The sequence below is a fragment of the Lagopus muta genome, chromosome 2 (assembly GCF_023343835.1).
Source record: "Lagopus muta isolate bLagMut1 chromosome 2, bLagMut1 primary, whole genome shotgun sequence".
NCBI classification, from domain to species: domain Eukaryota; kingdom Metazoa; phylum Chordata; class Aves; order Galliformes; family Phasianidae; genus Lagopus; species Lagopus muta.
Genome location: NC_064434.1, coordinates 50,730,186 through 50,747,847, shown reverse-complemented (window position 1 = coordinate 50,747,847; position 17,662 = coordinate 50,730,186). Strand labels below are relative to the sequence as shown.

Here is a 17,662-nt window from a genome sequence, read left to right as displayed (position 1 = left end):
GCACAGCCTCAAGCGCGCCGGCCCGCCCCCGGCCAGGCCCGCCCCGTCGGGAGGACTGGACGGAGGGAGGCAGGGCGGGGGCCGCCCACCCGGGAGACGGAAAAAAGTCTCGGGCGAAGGTGCCGGGATCCGCGAGGAGAGGTAACGAGGCTCCCGGCCTTGGGAGGGAACGAAGGGGTGACTCTCGGACTGTACCCCCACTCCGTCCCGCGGGGCCCGGCGTGGCGGCCGGCCGGGAGCGGGGAGAGTGAGCGCCCGGGGGGGCCGGAGCCGCGGTGCCGGCGGGCGGCGGCACTTTGCCCGATGCCCCCTGTGGAGCGTCGCTGGGCCAGGGGGAGGGAAGGAGGGAGGGGGACGCAGCGTTCGGGTGCAGGTGGCTCTGCGCGGTGCTGGAGGAGAAGCCAGCGGCAGCCCTATTTCCCTCTGTGCAGGCGGTGATATCGGTGGCACGCCGGGCGCAGGCTCTTCACGTGGCTGTCGCTGCTGTGTCGCCCTTCGCACGCCCGCGGTACCGTCAGCGGGAGATGCACTGTCGCTGGGACGCAACCGAAGCGGAACGACCGCGGGAAGGGCCGAGGCGGCTCAAGGGGACTCGGGACGCGTGCCCCACAGTGGCCCCGTTTATGGTATCTGAGCAAAAAATCAACCAATCCAAACAAAAACAAATAAGGACGGGGACCACTCGGGAGAAAACGATCCAGCGGGAACAGCCTGCGGCGGCCGGCTGCCGTACCCGTGCCCTCTCCTGGGGCTGCGGCTGCCGCAGAAGACCGCGCGACGCTCCCGGGACGGGGCGGGAGGCGGGCGCGCAGTGCCCGCTAATGGCGCTGCCTTCAGTCGCCCGCGGTGCGGCACGGTGCTCGCTTTCGGGGCTCCGCACGGGCATGTGCTGATCAAGTCAGTGCCGCTACAGCTGTATGATGTGTGCTCATTGTGGCCATAGTTAAGGCTGCCTTACGATTTTTCTCTCTCCCTCTCTCTTTTTTTTTTTTTTTTTCCCTGGGGCACAGTTCTGCCGTGCTTTTCTCTTACAGAGAAACCCGAGCTGTCCCGTGCTTACTTCCTGAGCTAGGCTGATGTCAGGGCTGTGCATCGTGGAATCGGCTGCGAAATCCTCCTGACAGCCCTGCTGGGGTCTCCTGGAAACCCCCAACGCTAAGAGGCCTCTGCTGCACCCAGTTTAGGCAGGTTCATTTCGTTTTCTTTTTGTCCTTTCTTCTTTCTTGCTTTTCTTTTTAATCTTTCTCTTTTTTCTCTCTTTTCTTTCATTCTTTCCCCATTTCCTTTCTTTTATTCTTTTTCTCTTCTTTTTTCTTTCTTTTTTTCCTTCATCTCTTTTTTCTCTTTTTTTTTTTTTTTTTTCTTCCTTCCTTTCCCCAACCCACCCGTTCCCCGGGGGCCATTTTGGGCTCCCCCATGCCGCACTGTCTGCCAGTCCGCCCCCGGAGCCGGCAGCAGGTGCGCGGTGGGAGCCATGCAGGAGCTGCGGGCTGCAGCCGCTGTCCGCTTTTTCCGTCGTTGCCGGGCGGAGAGAGGTGCTGTGAGGCGCGTCCCTCCACTGCAGAAAAGCGGGGCTTCGCTGTATGTCTGCTTGCAGAGGAATTACTACTCCTGAGCAAGTAGGGCTCGGGTTAATGTATCCCTTCCCGTTCTCCAGCGCTTTTCCCCCCGAGGTAACAGCCATAGGGCACTGCTATGCTTGGAGCCGCGGAGCCTCCGGGCGGCCTAAGGGGGGAGCGGGGCGGAGACTGCGCACAGGTCCGGCGTCCAGCATCTCTCCGAGCCGCTCCCCGCCGGGAGAACGGTGCTCCGCGATGGCTGCTTTTTTTTTTTTTTTTTCATTTTTTTTTTCCTTCCCTCTTTTTTTTTTTTTTTTTTTTTTTTTTTTTCCCCTCGTTTTTTATCCCCCATTTTGCCCTCTTCAGAAGTGCGGTGCAAATGAAGGCTGGGCGCGGGGTGGCCGCCGCGGGACCACGGATCCTGCTGGCTGGGAGCGCTTCTAGAGATTTTGGGATTGCTCCTTTCAGACAGTGGGGGACGTGTAAGGTGCAGTAGTTGGGCATGGCGTCCCGACAGAGCAGCAGCTGTCACCCAGCAGCTCTATCCCATGGCACTCAAGATTGTTCTGAGCTTCTTTATGGCTCTTAAAACTTCAGTCATGGAGTTGTGTCTTGTATTTTACCATCTGACTTCTAAACAAACGCATCTCATTTCCTACACACTGTGAGCAGCCCCATATGAGTAAGTGTTCTGCAGCTTTTATTTTCTCTTACTGGGAAGCTTTCAGAACAGTAGAGGAGAGACAGCCGTGGCTGAGAACAAGGAAGCTGTATTTTCTTCCTACTGATGGACTCATCGGTAACTGCTAGTAAAAGCAAGAAAAAATACTGTTGTCTTTTTCTTTTTTTTTCCCCACCTGATTTGATTCCAACTAGAAGTTTGAGGTGATTTCTAGTCATTCACACCAAAGTGGTTTTGACAGATTGAGGAAAGAGCAGAGAACCGAGGAAATCATGTGTTGCGAATGTGAGGGAGATAAAAGTAGAGGCATGCAGCGTTGCCAGGACTGTATGTGTGGGTGTGCAGCGTTCGTCCCAGTTCGCAGCAAGCAGCCTGGCAGCCTGGCAGGGCTCCTGCCAACAGGTCTCAATGGGGCTGAGCCTTCAGTAGCTGCTGTGGGGCTGCAGCCATGAGTGTGCAGTGATAGAGCTGTGCTGCCTTGGCGGGCTGTACTCACACCCGCAGATTGTTTCGTTTTACTTCAGTTCTGGGAAGTATAAAAATTGCACGGAGACTTGCTGTAAGAAAACAAAATGTCAAGCTGATGATGAGTCAAAAAACAAACAAAAAAAAACAAAAAAACAAGGAAGGAAAATATAGTGAGTATTTGTAAATCCTTCGCAGTGACATCTTTCAGTGGTTATCACTGAGTAGCACCTCTGCAGATGTGCTCTCCGTGAAGCCAGCTATTGGGTTTTCAGGCTGCCGACTGAAAGCACAGCTCCACATGCCCTGCAGTTTGCATTCCCCACCTTTTGGTGCCTACAGAGATCAATGAATGCACTCTCGCGGGTCAAGTGCTGCCTCCTGCCCCCCAGTCAGTGGATGCTGCTTGTTTGTGCGGTACTCTCGTTAAATGCATGAAATGCTTGAGCTGTCACTGCTTCCTAGGTGATGGGGAAGGGCAGAATGTCCTCTGGCTCAGGGCTGTGCAGGATGGTAAGACAAGGATGGTGGGATGGCACCCCTGGACTGCAGGGGCACAAACCCTGCAGGCGTGAGCCTCATCCTTCCCTCCTCACACCTTTGCATGCTTCCTCTGTGAGCTTGGGCTCTCAGACCAATTAATTCTATTAACAAAGGGTGTAAATTAGAAGTGTCTGTGAACTGTATTGAGCCTCAATTTGCATGGTCTTATTCACAACAAAAGTGGCTGCAATTTGATTTAAATTAATTCACTTTCAGAATAAAATAACACTGAGTAGAATAAAAGCAGCTTTAGTTTTGAATGGTTGTCTGCGTAGAATTGTTTGTGGTTTAACTAATCCACTTCAAAAATAACTCTTATTAATTTTCGTGGGCTTTTCCCTCTAGGTTAGCTTGCTTTGTCTCTTTCTTTCAGTCTCCTATCAGTAAAATGGAGATAGTAGTAGCCTGCTAACATTTTAAAATTGCTGTGTTGAATACTCCTGGTAACTGCAGCATTTTGCCTTCCACTCGGTGCGTAGGTTTCTCAAAACCCGGGACTTGATTTTCTACACATGTGTAGAATTGTTGCCTGGCAGTGTTCTACAGGCTCTGTACGCAGCTGTACACGGCCACACAAGACAGATAGCAGTGGGGAATGAAGGCTTTGCTGCGCGTTTTGAACTCTGACCAAACAACTCCTTGGCTTTGGTTCCGTGTTTTCTTCAAAGACTGTGGGCCAAGACTTAAGAACTGTCTAACTTTTGTCATCTTAATGAACGGTTTCAGTGGTGTTAATGGGAACTAGGGCACTTTCTTTATTAATGGAAATCAGGTCATTTAATTACCTAACAAAAATGCACCTAACCTCGTCTCACTGCTTTCTGCACTTCATGAATTATGAACTTTAATCTGTTTTAGAGAAAGCTCTACTAAAACGGATGAAGCTGCAGTGGGTATAAAATTATCTTTTTATAATGGAAATGCTTATTGTAAAAATCAACACACTAGCATAACTTTCTTATTGGAAGTCGCTGCTATTTAAATCTTCGCAGTGATGTAGCATGGTTTGACTAAGTCGTGGTATGTAACTACTGAAAGGCCAGATGAACACATCAGCACATCTTCTGTCAAAAATGGGAACACTGAGATATTACTATTTTTTTTTAAATCAAAGCTTGGTGGGTTTTGGACTGGAGGGATTCTTTTATTCCTTCCCATTCCTCCCCCCCATCCTACTGTCTGCTTCAACGTTTTCCTTTCTTTCTTGAGTGGTTTCACTCCAAGCAGGACTTCTTTTGTGCCTTTCAGTTGCCAGAAGCTGGAGAATTGTCATTATTTGAACTTTACTGTTGGTTGTTTTTTTTTAAATAAAAACCAAGATGCTTTCCAGAGAGTCAGGAAGAAACCAGCTCTCGGAAAGTGCTAAGGAAACAGTGGCTTTAGCTGAACTTTTCTATATGAGAGAAAAGCATAAATCATCTTCAGGCTTCAAATCTAGCTGTTAATAATAAAGCACATCACCTAATGCTCTAAAAATACCCCTGTGTATAGACTATGCATACAACAAAAATAAGCAACCCCAGATATTCTGGCAAGATCTGTGGTATTTTATTTCACTTCCTCAGTAACAGTAGTCATTGTTGGCACCTGGAAGTGACTGTGAAAATACAGATCCCTGTAAAGCTGGGTAAATAAAGGGACGTGCTCCACTTCTGCTTGTCAGTAGAAGAAACTGTGACGTCTGACAGTTATTAATGAAAATATTTTCTCAATCTCTGCCATAAAGAATGCAGGGGCAAAATAAATCCTTGGTAAAATCTGTTCCCAAAATAAGCCAGCATAGATGCAGTTCAGAGCCAGAAACTTCCACCGCCATAGAATTTAGTTAAGGATCTTAAGACAAAAAGGTAACCTGTTTTTCCATGAACTCAAAGTTACAAATGCTGCCATGAATATGTGTCCATAAAGAGAATCACCATCTTAAACAGCTGAAAGTTCCCTTTTGTCCTTCAGTCTTTTTCAGAGGGAAAGAAACTGCTGTTGTCTTGGTTGTCCTCAGCATTGTGTATTAGAACTGCCTGCTCTGAAGCAGGACTTTTCTCTGATCCTATAGTTAACATTGCATCTGATCCTGCTGAGCTTAACTAGTCAAATCTTGTGTTGACTGAATATGGCTTTTGCTTGAATAAAGAAATTGAAGAGCTCTCTGGAAAAGCTGGGCCTAGTTCCAATTTTCTTCTCAATTCTAAAATAAAAGGATGCTGTCAAGGTATTTGTGATTTATGGGGGCAAATGTGTTTCTCTCCTTCAAAATCTTGTATCGCTTTGGCAGCAGTTTAACATCTTTTCTGATTCATTTTATTCTATGCACCTTTTCAGTTTATTCAGGATAAAATAATAAAATAAATGTGTGCTTTATTTTAGAGGAAAAGAGATAAGACTTTCTCTTTGGGAGGAAAGCGCGCTCTCACCGGGGTTCTGAGGACACGTCATGCTAATTGTTGGTGACTTTTAAAACTGCTCTTTGTGGTGCAAGAGACGAAAAATTCTCTGTAGACTGAGGGCTTTCCAAAACGCTAAATGCTTTCTTTTGCTTGGTAAGTTGTTTCTTCATGTGTTTTATTTCCGTGGCAGATGTTAACCAAGGGACGTGAAATTCCTGCCAGAGAACGCGCTGCTTTTGGTGCTCACACATTTGCTGGTGCTCACCTTTGACAGAAGCCAAGGCTCTGTGTTGGGACTTGGGCCACACCGGCTGTGGGGCTTGGGGTCCCTCAGAGCCCTGCTGCCTCCTCAGCCCCACTGCCTGTCAGCACTCCTGCTGCTTCCACGCCGCTGAGGCCTGGTGCTGGGAGTGTCACAGACGCTCTGTTTCACGTTTCCTCTGTTGCTTTGTTTGTCACCACGGAATGTATTTTTACTGAAGATTTTTAGCATTTTTAGCTTCCTTTTTTGAAGCTTTTTTTTTTTTTTCTTCTTCCAAACCATCGCTCCTGTGTGAAAAACTGGCCTCCCTGATTGTCTGCAGGCCCTGCTCCTCAGCCTTTTTTCCAGCTTTTGATTGTCCCTTAATTTTCTGCTACTGCTGGGGGGGCACACTGCAGCTTTGCTCCCTTTTTTCTTCCTGCACCCATCTCTGGGTCAGGCCCGAGGACATCCTGAGAACAGCAGCTCACAGAACTTGCTTTCAAGCAATAACTTCTCCCCAGCCATGCAGAGATCTTTTACATCTTGTTTTGGTAGGCTCTCACACTTCCCCCACTACCCCCCTGGTCTTTGGCTTTTACACAGTCAGTTCATCTTTTCTTCCCCTTCCCTAAACCTTTCGTCTTGCCTGCTTCCTTAGAGGTGGCTGACAGCATCAGTTCTTCCAGAGTTGGTGGTTTTTAATGCAGGTGTCCTCTCTACCTTCTTGTGTGCATAGTCAGGAAGACTGCATGCTAGTCTGGCTGGCAGGTTTTCCTATCAGAGCAATGAGTACTTTGACTCTCCTGCTAGATAGACAAGACTTTGTGGAGGCTTCCCTCCAGCTTCCCATACACGTTCTGCTGTCTGCTTCTGGGCTGTCCAGCTCACCATTCTGGTTAACAGCTCTGACCACATCACTGCTGGCACCCTCATTCCCTCCCAAAACACAGTCTTCCCTCCTTGGCCCTTCCCAGTCCTCCCCTTCCCTCATCCCTGCCTTCTGCCTTACCACACTCACTCTCTCCTCCCTTCTCCTGCTGGTCCACTAAAGCCAGATTATCTGCCCTCCCTCTCTCCCTGCTAGTTCATCTCCTGTAATGCCTTCACATTTTTGGGGGGCCTAACGGCAGGCATTGCAAACCTGGGTATTTATTTACTAGATATGCCCATATCCATAAACTCCCCAAAATTTCACCTCATCCTTGGATCTCCTGGTGGCTGAGACCCCCACATTGAGGTATTTCACACATGGTTTTTTTGCAAGGTGACCTTTCAGAGTAGTGGCACTTGGTCTTGATCAGGCGTCCACCTCAGTAGATGACTTGGGTTGACACAATCAGTGGGGATTTTTTGCTCCTGATAGGGGAATTCCAAGCGCCAGCTGCAGCCCTGAGGTCTGTCAGGGAGGAAAGAGGTGAGAGGGATGAGCTCCAGAGATCTCCCTGCCTCGGGTGGGGATGAAGAGAGGGAGCAGAAGTAGAACGTTTCCTATGTGGACTCTTTGTTGAGGAAATGGGCTGACAAACTTTCCTGCTCTGAGAGGCAGCCCTAATAGTAATAACAAGGACAAAGAAAAATCTTGCTGCTATTCACTGTAGAGATGGGATTGTCACTCAAAGTGCAGTGCCAACCTGAAGTAAGCCAGTACTTGCACAATGTGTACAAACCACTTGGATGTCCCCCTTCTGAAGACATGTTCCCAGCAGGGCTCCCAGCAGGTGCTCAGGGTGTGGTTCCATCCAGTGTGCTGCTTTTCCTGTGGTTTCAGAACTGCGAGAGAACATGTGCTTCATGTGTTCACTTAGAGTAACCCACCCGGAGATCATTACTTTTGTTGTTAACAAACCTATGCTTCATTTGTTCATATACCAGAAAATAAAACAGCATAAATTATTTGGATGTAATGTCTTAGTTTCAGCTGGGATTGAATTGTTTGAGTGTCTGGTATGATGCTATGTTTTGATTCTAGGAGGAAAACAGTGTTGATAATTCACTGATGTTTATAGCTGCTGCTAAGCAGTGTTATACAGACCCAAGGCCGTTCTCAATGAAGGGCCCAAGGAGCTGAAAGGAAACAGAATTAAGACCGCTGACTTAAACTGGCTGAAGAGATATTCTGTATCATACTATATCAAGTGGAAGGAGTTATGAAGGGGGAGGAGTTCATCTCTGGCCCCCACTGCTGCCTGGGGGGCTAGCTGGCCAAGGGTGGTGAGCAATTGCTTGCGCATCACTTGTTATATGCATTCATATGTGTATATACATATATATATATATATACACACACACACACATATACACACACATTTATATGATCTTTTTCCTTTTCTCTATCTTAGTAAATAGTTCTAGCTCAATCCAGGAGTTCTACTTTGTTAGTGATTCTCTCCTCTATCTCACTGGGAAGAGTTGGAGTGAGCAAATGGCTCATGATGGTGCTGAGCCACCTTCCAGGTTAAACCACAACACTTAGATTTTCAGCATCACTCTTCCACATAGGGGTTCTCCAGGAATCCTAACTTTTTGCTAGTTAAAATGATCTCAGAAGAGAAAAACAGCTAACAGACCAAATACAAAGAGGAAATGCTAGCAGTGCATTACAATCAAAAGAAAAAATGACAGAGCTGGTTGGGCCATTGATTTCTTCTGTACTGATCATAAATTGTAAGTAAGCAGACTACTGTAGAGATGCTAAACAAAGCATGTAAGATTATTTAAAATTTAGAAGACCTGTAATAGCAATGAGGAAATGAACGCGACAGAAAGGAACCTTGAAAGGTCAGCAAGCAGATTAAATGTTGAAACAGTACAGACCAGTTCATCTAACAAAACACTGACCAAGGCATAAAGTGCAACATGAGAAGTGGGAGCACATTCCGGCAAACGAATGACCCCGGTGTATTTCTCATGCAGAAAACTTACGAAGTGGCTGATGTAGCTCAGTTGATCAAATGGCCCTGTACCTCAGGGCAAGCCTGCACAGATAGCGCAGGAGTAAATCCTCACAGTACCTGCAGTCACTACTGCATACAGAAGAAAGACAACAGTGCAGATTGCCTTCCGCTCTGTGTTTCATATTGCTCTCCCTTTCTCCTTCAAATCACAGTTTTTTTATTTAAAGCACAATTTTTTTACAGGGATCAGATTCAAAATGAGAGATATTTTGATGTGATAACCCTGTAGAAAGAAAGTGGAGTTTCACTGCTGTGAACAGTTGTAGAATGAAGGGAGTGTGTCCACATTCCATTTTATTACCTGCTTCTTTGTTTTCCCTTCCCAGTGGGCACAGAGAGCGTTTGCTTTTACATGTGTGCCCAAACAGATTCAGGATCTATAGCTGAGGGAGAATTTAAACCCTTCAAAATCACTGGAAGAACCTGCTGAGTTAATTTTTAGCGTAGTCAGTTTTGCAGTTTGGGGTTGGCTGGACTTCTGATATATTGCTGGGGTTTCATGGTTACTGGCAAAGTGACCAGAGAAGTATTTCACAGAGTCATCTAAAGGAGAAAAGAAAACATCCTAACAGAAGACATTCCAGCAGATGACTTAACTTTTAAAAATCCATTTTGAAATTTGTGTATATAACTCTACATTGTACACAAAATTGTAGCAGAAAACCCGCTTCTAATTTCTCTTTTCCTACATCAGTAAGTATATTGCCCAATAAAGATATGTTCAAATACATTTTGTAAGAGATAATATAAACCTAAGAGTATAAGGAGTGACAAACACTTGTTCTCAAAAAATGGTGTAGCAGATTTGATGCTAATTCGTAGTTCAGTGTCTGACTAGTCCATATAATGTCTCATTTAAAGCCCTATGATGTTTTACTAATAGGATTCTTTTCATTGAGCTCTGTATAAGTATGTCTGTATAACCTTGTTATTAGTCACTTCATTAACCATTAATTAAATTAAAACATAGTGTTTAAAATCTGCATCTTGCTAATATACAATAGGACAGCTTTTGAATATAACAGCAACTTATGTTGAAATATTTTCTTGTATTTTTTAAGAGCGTGAGCACACTTCCTAGACTCAAAATACTCAGACTTACTGGCTCCCACAGAAAAAAAAAAAAAAAAAAAGAATAAAATTATTCAAATGGCAAAGCTGCAAAACTACAGTTCAAAGGGTGAAACTTTTCCAAAGTGATCCAGTAATAATAAATGTAAATTTTGCAATGACCACTTGGTGTCATCTAGTCAGAGCTAGTTTGTTAGATTCTTGTTCTAGGCTTGGTTTTAGTGTTAAGAAAAAGGCATTTAATCTTGATTATCTGAGAGCTCAGGGCCTAGTGTTAGCTCCTATTCTCTGTAGGTGAGATCCTCAGAGGCGGTATTGCGCAGTCATTGGAAGACCACCAACCTAACAATTGCAGTCTCTCTTAGGAAGGCTGCTTTGGGGGCAGACCATAGTGTACTACTTGAGTCTTTTTTGCCCTGATTGTAAAGTTATTTTGCTGCCAGCACCTCTGGTGAGCAGAAAAGGTGATTACATCTTGCTCAGTCTATCTGAGGTCAAAACCTAGGGTTTAGTAAGTGGTAGACAGAACTATCAGGTGGCAACAGAGGAACCCTTAGGAGCTCCTGTGAAAATCTGGCGTCAGCTCAGAGCAGCTCCACTCACTCAGCTGCATGAGCAGGCAACTACTTTGCCGGTTTGCCAGTGAGAGGAAAACGCTCAGCCCTTGAATGAGACAAACAACTCCAGGTCTCCTGGGGGGAAGCACATTTTTCAAGAACTCCTTGTGAGGTGAAACACTTGGAATATTTTTTCCTTTGTGAAGGGCCTCCTCTGTTCTGCTCCCCAGTCGGGCGATCCTGCAGAGAGTTACACCCAGCAAATGGGTAATTGCTTGGAACTTGGAACTGAGGCTTGGAAAATCTTTTTGTGTTTAAATCTGTACCTAATCAAACGTCTACTCGCTCTGTGAGGAGAGAGCATAGAGCAGAGCAGGAGAATATTTCACATTGGTCGAAATGAAAGATAAGGTTTTGATTTGATGGCTTTGCTGACCACTTGCGCTCGGTTTGCCAGGAGACTTGTGTAGGGAGAGGATGTTTTTGTAAGGGTTTTATTTGTTTCATGTACCAGTTTGCTGTATTAAATGTTTATGATGGTTACCTTTGCTGCTTATAGACTAAAGAATCTGATTGTGTTTGGTGCTGTTTACCACAAAAAGTGTAATACTGGGAGCGTAACGGAACTGTGAAAAAACAGAGGTAGAAATAAGGACAATTAGTAAAATGCAACAAATATGTAGTTGGTTACTTACCAAAAAGAAAATAGTCATAGTTTGTCAGCACTGTGATGATCTTGTTATCCAAAGATCAGACTATTGCAAATTGATGTTGACAAACTGGGGGGAATTCACATAAAAGAACTCAAACCACTGTTGGACTTTAAGGACTGGTTTATGGGAAAGATTAAAACAGCTAGATAAAGCCTGTCTGTCTAGGTACTTGCATAACAGTAATGAATGTGATGCATTGTGCTGCGTGGTGAAGGACTTGGTGGAAGCCGAGGGAATCCAGTGACCACTTACAAAGTTGTAGGCTGCAAGCACGAAGAAAGGAAAAAAAGTGGATGAGGATTGCTGAAGGAGCACAAGTGCTAAGATGAAAAGGAGGAAAGCTCATGCCAAACACTAGGAAATATTACCTCCTGTGAGAACTGTTAGTCTGTGGTCAGAAGTTATACAAAACCCCTCAGTTGAGTCATTTAAACTGAATTGTAAAAAACACTCTAGAAAATATGCTGTATTGGCACAGGGTGAGCTTAGATCGGGAACAACCAGTCTACCCCCTGGTTTCCTTTTTCCCAAGGGCCATTTACAGCTAGCATGGTAGATATTATTTGACTTAGCAAGAAGCAGAATGCATATGGCTGGAGGCAAAGAAGGAAAATTCAATGCATGGATTTTGTGCATGGTGAGAGCTCAATGGCTTCTCTATGCAGATGCAGTAGCCCCACGGGCATGACATGTGGCACAGACAGGCAGGAACTAAGCTTGATACAAGCTTTTTATCAACTCTGATCTGATCTGCCCTACATCACTGTTCAGTCTGTGTGAAGAGGAGTTGCTAGAAGACACAATGAAGACAGAGGGCTGTCCAGCCACGCCTGTTGATCCTGTGTTCACGTTTCATGGTCAGTTGTGTCTGTGCAAGGGAAGAGACAGGCAGCAGGCTCGCCAAGACATGGCCCCTCACTGCTGTGATGTGCATCACCTCTCTCTCCTGCCTCCACAGGTTTCCCACATTTTTGGCCAAGGAGAAAAACAGTTGAGACTGTCACTGTGAGCATGTTTCCTTCCTGTCTTGTATTGGTAGGGCAGGAGTTACAGGGATTTGGGGGGAAGCTCTACAGCAGCTGGAGAGTTGGAGAGTCTGGGAAAAAAAGAAGCATTGCTCTATTGAGAGCCTCAGGACAAAGGTGCAAAGTGAAAAAATTATCTGGTGTGTAGAAAATGCTAAGTGTACTTACTCACCCTGCTGAGGTCAGGGTCTTGGTGGTGCTCATCATGCACACTCCATTGCTCCTGTTTGCTTCTCCAGGAGACTGCTCCCTGTGGCTTTACCCCAGCACGGTCACCACAGCATTGACCTGGCCAAGGAAATTTAAGAACAGTTTCTATAATAAATGCCATCTTTATTTTGAGGGAAAATGCTATTAAGCCTCAATCCTCAATCCATATTTGTTGGAGAATTTTATTTTTCATTTTATTTACAAAGGCCACCTCAGAGTATGCTTTGAAGGGAATGAGCATGGGTACTTATTTCCCGATAGTACTTATTGCTCCATCACAGCAAAATGACCCCAAAGGCATAAATAATTAATTGTTTAAGCACTTCGTGGGTTTCAATGTGTTTTCTATTCACAATACTCCTTTGAGCTGCAGAAATGCTTTATCTGATTAAAGATGTTATTTGTATTGTTCTGATGGGCATGGAATGGGCTAAGCCTGGTCTGAAGTGAAAAGTGGAGGGACTGAAGCTGTCCTGGAGAGAGAAAGGGGAGAAGGAGAGGATAAACCTGAGGAAGAGAAATAGGGGAGAGTTGTGCCTTCTGCTCATGCTAGTGGGTGCTCACCTGGTGAAAAAAGGGAGGACCAGCAGCAACTGGTCAAGTAAAGTCAGGTGGCAAATCCAGCTTCTCAAGCCTGTGCCACCAGTGGAGCAGACCACAGGGCTGCTGTTGATAACTGTTGACATCCAATCCCAGCCCTGTGCTAAGCCAGACCTTTGAAAAAACAGCCAGACTTATCTCTTTCTTTCAAAATCTACCCAGGGATGCACTGTTTGTTTATTACATGCCTCAAAAAATGTGATGGATGTGAACAGATTCTGTTGAATTTATGGTCTTCTGGGATGACAATAAGAAAAAGAAAAAAAAAAAAAGTGCACCTGCAGTTTCTTATCTTCATACTCTTTTCATGGAAAGTATCCTGCACAAAACCTGCTGCCAGCCCATGATGTCCTGATGTGGAGACGAAAAGATTTTTGGATTAATGACATACAACCTCATGCCCAGTGAATGCAACCAGCCTTCCCCAGGTATTTGGAGAGTGATTCTAATAATTTTACTTACAATACTTAATACTTCTCAAATACTTAGATTCTTCAGCGTTCTGACCTAGTGATGTCTGTTCATGTGATGTATTGCAGCAGGGGAAGCCAGACTCAGCTGGAGACTTTCTACTCATATGAGTGTGTGGGTTGCAAAACAGCAGGATGCTCTTCAAAGGATGTCCTCCAAAAGTGCCTTTGGTCTCCATACCTGAAGCATGTTAAATTTTGGCTAAATTGCAAAGCATCTTCCTTTCTTTGTCAGTCTTAAAGTCCGGGTAGCAGAAAGTGGACTTGGCTCCTTTTAAACTGCAGTGGGGTGTATAATCTGCTTGATAAAGCATCCTTAGCAGAATAAGATAGGTAATCTTTTCTGGAGGAAAAATGGAGTAAAAGCTCCAGTGAATAAATACAAGATTGTTTTCAACACTCTCCTCCTGGACTCCTGCTGTTGAGTGACTGCAAAATTCAGAGAGATTATTTTGGCAGTTCCAAAAATCTGTCACACAGATCGGAGTTTTTTTTTCCCTTGCATTTGTCAATGTGTGACTAAGCACAAGTATTACAGGAAGCATGGAAATGTTTGGGCTTTAAAGAATGGTTGTGGAAAAAGACCTCCTACTGGTTTAACAACTGCTGTTTAATAAAATAATTTTCGGATGTCCAAATTGCTGATTGTTCCGCTGAGGGTTACGTTCTGACCAGAAGGGATCCCACCAGTCCCATGTCATCAGCCTGGGCACTTTGTGAAGTTTTCTGCAGCCATTTCCTGCTTCAAAACAATGAAGGATGAGAGATGCTCATCGTTACTCCCTATGGTGCAGGGATGTGTTCATCTCAGTCTCTAGGATGGCATGAAAATCTGAGGAGAAGGAGTCAAAACAGTTTCACTGAGGTACAAGGAAGAATCTTTGCTTGGGCGATGCAACTGTTTGCTTGATTTGGAAGGCCCAGCTAGAAGGGGAAAAGCAGAATGTGTCTCACTAAAACACTGAGAGTCATTGTGGATGTGCTGGGAGGAATTTCCCACTTCTCTATCCACAGCAGGACCCTGGCCCAACTGGCAGCTTGCAGACTGCTCTCATGCTTCCTTCAGTAGGGCTTGCACTCACATTGCTCGTGGTGCTTGGACTGTTTTCTTGTAGTAGCACACTGTGCCAGATCAATTGCTCACACATGCGATCACTCATACCTGTTTCGCTTTAAGCTCTTTCCTGCTGTGCTGCAAGGCTTGAGTCTTACTCACTGTCTTGTGAGGTGCTTGCAGAGTGCTGCTGGATGGTTTTCTACATGCGATGTGCACAATGCTACAGGCAAATGCTGAAGCTTAAAGCACAGCCATGTTCATGGCTGGTCTGGCATTCTCTTTGCAACGTGTTTCCTCTCCCATTATTTTTGGGCATAATACACAGCTTCAGCTCTCCATGCAATTGTGCATTCTTAGTCTACATGTGGCTGCAGACAGCAAATTGATGATGCCACCACATTTTTATTGTTTTTTTTTTTTTTTTTACAGGCAGCCAGCAGATGCCAGGAAGTGTTGCTTATTGACATTAATCATTACCCTGTTGATAGCCCTGGGCGTGCTGCTGTAATTGACCAGAACCAAATCCAGTAATCATATCATGGAAAATATACATCACATTTATTTCACATCTGAATTGCAGTAATATGAATTCATGGCAAAATTCTCAGTGACTACGTCAGAAGCAGAAGGAGAGCCTTTGTCTGCTAGCACAGATGTAACTAAGCTGTTAAGCACAGTCTGATGTGCTTAGGCAGGAGGCTGAGGCTACATCAAGAAGTTATAAAATTATCCTCCAGGATCTTGTAGCCTAAATCCTATTCAGATAAATATAGAGAAGTCTCTGTAGTTTGTAGTGTTTGTAGAACTGTGTTTTCCAATTGTGTTTTCTGTTGTTTTCTTTGAGCATTACCCTTCAATAGATGGGGCTGCTACAATCTCTTCAAAGAATATAAATACTCTATTAAGAATGTGTAAAAAGGCCTTCCAATAAGACAGTTGAAGAAGCATTTCTTTTTACAAAATTATCTACAGAAAATGATGAGAACAAACAAACAACAGCTGAACAGTAAAGCATCAAGAAGAAACACATCTGAGGTTTAATTTGATCACTTTATGCCTGGGAAACAGAATGAGGAGTTAGTTATTGAGCAATATTTGTATCACATTGACTATTGTGTTAATGAATTCAATTTTTATTAAATAGCATCAACATGTTAGATATTACACTGGAAAGAAATAAAGATCAGTAGTGCGCCAAAGTAGTCAACTGATTTTCTTTCTATGGTGAACGTAAAATCTATGTTGTTTGTTCAACAAAACAGTTCTTAAAGAGATGAGGCTTGAGAATACCTTAAGTTGCCATGAACAGCAGGGTCCAGGGGGAACAGAAAAGATTTGATGTCAAAACTTGACTGCAGATATTCCTTTTGACCATTTCTTAGAGTCTTCCCTTACTTAGCTTACTTCCTAAGGAAGACAGCTTCTTCATAATGATAAGGAAACAGAGAGGCTGGTGCACGCAGCTGCCTTACCTTCACAAATTCACTTTGGAGATCTTTAAAATTTTCTGTTTCTTTCATGTTTTCATCTTTCTTTTTAGTCATTGTGGTACTTTTAAATACTGTGGTATTTAAAAGCTAAACAAAACCCAGAGTGTAGCCTTTTTGTTTCAGTTCTCCAGTAACAGAAATATTGCAGTCAACCAAAACTTCAAAAGCTACAAATTTAAGTTGACTGTTGCGTCTTATCCAGCCACATACTACTTCAGTTTGGGAAGCATATGCATTTTAACACTGATTCTCAGTTTTCAAACCTAATTATTAGTAGCCAGAGAGAAATGGTTGAGACATTTCTGTTTTTCTCTAACTTGATCCACATGGGATCTCCTTTGAAAAACTTGTTGCTGTAAATTAAGCAAATCCTTAGGTGATTTGTTGTCTTAAAACTTCTGAGCCCAGGTTGAATGTGCTGTACAATCATATTATTTCCTTGTTGAAAACTGTACACCTTTGGTAAGGAAATCAGAACACAATGAAGTTGGAATCCATCCTACCGTGACTTTATCCACACCTTTCTGCTCTATATAGACCTGCACTTAAAAGAACTGGTGAAAAATTCACAGTCCGGCTGCTTTCCCTGCATCCACCCATTCCTAGGAAATGGCTGTCAGGTCAGTTAGTTATGTCCCAAGAGGAAAAACTTTAAAACCAAAGCTATCAAGGTTGAATTTCATATTGCTGTACCTCCAGAAAGGTTTGAGTTACATTAATGATGATTTTGTGGTTGAATTTCTTGGCCAGGGTGGTAAGTGAAGGACTTCCTGGTAATGAGATGCTCACCTAACTGGCTGGATGTCCAAATTTTCCTCTTAGTATTCAGCAAACCTGTAGGCTGCTTAAAATTCACCTTTTTCCATGTATATTCTTGGCCCCAGCTGCTTTTCCAAGTGCCAAAACTTTGCTAGGAAAAAATGAAGACCCATAAGAATGCATACTCTGATTTTACTTCATGGAAGAGAAATCTTTTTCTATGCTGGCATTAAACTCTCGAAGGTGAACAAAGAGGGAGACATGCCTAGAAATGCACAAAGAAGCTGGGTTAATTAAGAGAGCTCCCACTGCCCTCCTTCATGAAAGCTGTTATGCTTTTGAAACCCTGGAGATGGTTTCACTGTGAATTTGTGAGGTTAGGAATACAGCTGGGATGCTGAGACTGTGGGCTGGGTGGTATGTATAGAATGTGTTTGATCAGTTTCCCCAGTTGTATTAGAAAGAGATGGCATAAAAGAAACAGGGTGGAAATAAGCAGAAAGGATGAGCAGCTCCCTCTGGGATAAGTCTGAACTGATTTAGATTGCGGGAAATCACTTTTTATGTTGAATGTATTTTCTTAGAGATTTCAGTGGGGAGATTTTTTTTTTCTGGTCTGTATCAAAATCACAGAAAATAGTTTTTAACCTTCAGAAGCACATGACTCAAACTTTGCCATTCATTTTGCCAGACGTTAGCAAAGCAAGCTAAGGCCCAAATTTCTGTGTATACTTTCTTTCAAATAATGTACCAATCTCATCTCACCCTCATTATTTTACACAATTAACGTTAGTCAGTTTTCAGTGATTTTCACTGTTCCAAAAAATACTTTTCTTGCCTGAAACACACCTACTGTGGGTGTACTTGAACACTACTATC

At 44.1% G+C, this 17,662-nt stretch overlaps 1 long non-coding RNA gene across 1 annotated transcript; it reads left to right on the top strand.

The window, feature by feature from the left end:
* The first annotated feature begins 38 nt into the window (after positions 1–38).
* Positions 39–15,721, top strand: LOC125689266 (uncharacterized). Its single transcript, XR_007375151.1, has 3 exons — positions 39–141; positions 432–5,786; positions 14,964–15,721. It is a non-coding gene; the product is annotated as an uncharacterized LOC125689266 (long non-coding RNA).
* The last annotated feature ends 1,941 nt before the right edge of the window (positions 15,722–17,662 follow it).